We start from the raw sequence: 2,500 nt of genomic DNA, 5'->3' as shown, positions 1-2,500 counted from the left end.
ACATCCTAAAACGATCGTCGGTGATTTTTAACGCCCGTCCTCAGTCTCTTACAGCCGTTTCTCTACTCTCGACAAATTCCAGCGGTTCCTTGTTTTCTGCCGGCACAGAGATCGAAACGGCAAAGTTTCTTTGCTCTGTACCGACGACGACGAAAACGCACGGGAACGCACGCAAGTGGAAAAGCGAGCGAGACGTACACTGTGGTGTGTTCGGGGACTGGACGACCGTCGACGTTAGGATGCGCGGTCCAGCGATAGACGCCGAAAAGGCATGGGATGACCAACACTCTCTGTTTTTCGAGTACTTGTAGCGCCGAATTGCCTTAAAAAAAAATCACACGCGCGCACGACTATCACGTCGTACGCGCGTGTATACCTCGTCTTTAATTAAATCAAAGTTTCACTCCAGCCTCGCCAAAGGGGATCGTCTTCTTCCTCGTCTACGATCTCTTCTCCTGTACGTGTCCAGAGATTCTCTCTGGCATGACGACGACGACCATCCAACGACTTTGTAACGGACTCTCGTGCGCATCTTCGTCAGGTACGGAAACGTTGCGCAACACCTCGAGCTTGGTAAAACACCCGTAGCCGATCATAGACACGCGCTAGTTCGCACACGATTTCTACGATTTCCGACGAACGTGGCTTTGGGCCAGGGCCGGCGGGCAGAGAGATACGCGAACGACGGGGAAAATTCGTCCCGATACAAGTAACGCGTACTCTCCGATCTCCGCGCAACGCCTGGGGATCATCTCCCTAAGTCATCAGCGCTCGAAGAAATCACGTGTGCGTTCCCGGATCTACGGCTCTCTTTCGGGGATAAATTACAAGCACAGAGTATGTTAAACGCAACGACGACCCATCGATGCGACGGTCCTCGTCGTTGTCAGTCGCTCGCGCAGAGTATATCTCTACGCACGAAGAGACGGAGTGGGCATTAGATCCCTGGGGCTATTCGAGTAAAACGTCTTAAGAAAAGACGGTTGTACGGCAAAATTCCGCACCGTTACCAAGTTTACTTTTATCTGAGGCTGTTCTCCTTCTCTCCTCTCTCGACCGAGTTCCCATATTTGCTTTCTCTCAGTCTCGCCAAAATAATATTCATTTAAGACGACGTCGGGGGCGCGGACATCGTGCTCATCGAAAACCTGCAAACGTATGCAAATCTGCTGATATGAAAAAAAAATCGGTCACGAGGACAACACTACGTATATATATATATATATATATATATATATAATATATTCGATAACCGACACGAAGCGGTGCATAAGCGGGCGGTCGTACGAAAGGACGACTCACGACGCCGCTAGCACTCACGCAGGTCCGTGACGGTTCTCTCCGCTCTTATTCGTATCCTTCTTCGTGCGCTTCCTCCGACTCTGAAACGTTCTACGTATCGTAAGAACGACGGCGGGTTGTCGAAGGCACCAAGGGACAGAGAGAGACAGAGGTAGAGTTTCGTAGTGTCTCCCGTGAACACGATAGTTTATATATCGAGCATGCGTACGAATTGCACGGTCTCGACACGACCGCGACGAACGCCGACGAGCGTCCAACAATCGCTCGTACGTCGCGTACGTTCTCTCGCGTCCGCTCTTGTTCGTATCCTTCTTCGTGCGCTTCCTCCGACTCTGAAACGTTCTACGTATCGTAAGAACGACGGCGGGTTGTCGAAGGCACCAAGGGACAGAGAGAGACAGATAGAGAGGAACGACACGCAACGCAAGCAGTCTTAGGTTTACGTGAGCAACCCTCAGCCAGGCGTGGTCCAGGAATTGTATCCGTGGACCGCAATGTGCGTTCGAAATGTCGATGTTCATGTGTCCTGCAGTTCACACGTTGACGCGCAATTAGCTGCGTTCTTCATCGACCCACGAGCCAAGTGATCCACCGTTCAGGGTAATCTTTTCATATATTTTTTAAAACTCTTGTACTCCATGTACTCTTAATACTCGGTTCGAGCGAAGCCGAGATCCGACACGACCGACCAACGGGAATCGGACGCGCAGAAGTCGCCGGAAGATCGACGACACGAAAACGTTCGAAAATGAAATCCGACGAACGCGCGAAGATACGCGCGTCCGCCGGCCGGGCGAAAAGTACATTATGATATATAACAACCATCGAGATCGAAGCTCCGTTCGTCAGGAAACGACGGGGATATAACACCCGATTCTGAATCCTCTGTGCAGCACACGATCTCGCGAAGAAATACGCACGGTGGCTAGCCCATATATATATATATGTGTGTGTGTGTATATATAATACGATATGCATTCCTCTCGTCCAATTATTCAAGAAAAAGAGCGTGCGCCTCCATCGTTCGGGTGATGTAAAGATTCGATGGGACTCGCGCGACCCTCGGCCTCGAGCGGTCTTTCCTCCCAATATCCAGAAGCCGAGCTTTGAAAAAACTCTAGCGACGGCACGGGTGTCCGACTCACGACATCGAGGCTTCGAAGTCGGCGATCTCCTCCGAACGGATGGCGATCGCGAC

At 51.2% G+C, this 2,500-nt stretch overlaps 1 non-coding gene across 1 annotated transcript; it reads right to left on the bottom strand.

The window, feature by feature from the left end:
- Positions 1-1,750: 1,750 nt before the first annotated feature.
- LOC126928627 (5.8S ribosomal RNA) lies at positions 1,751-1,905 on the bottom strand. The gene has a single exon (XR_007716862.1). It is a non-coding gene; the product is annotated as a 5.8S ribosomal RNA (ribosomal RNA).
- Between the last annotated feature and the right edge of the window lie 595 nt (positions 1,906-2,500).

This window comes from Bombus affinis, unplaced genomic scaffold (genome assembly GCF_024516045.1).
Source record: "Bombus affinis isolate iyBomAffi1 unplaced genomic scaffold, iyBomAffi1.2 ctg00001186.1, whole genome shotgun sequence".
In the NCBI taxonomy this organism is placed as follows: Eukaryota; Metazoa; Arthropoda; class Insecta; order Hymenoptera; family Apidae; genus Bombus; species Bombus affinis.
This window is presented reverse-complemented; position numbering and strand designations above follow the sequence as displayed.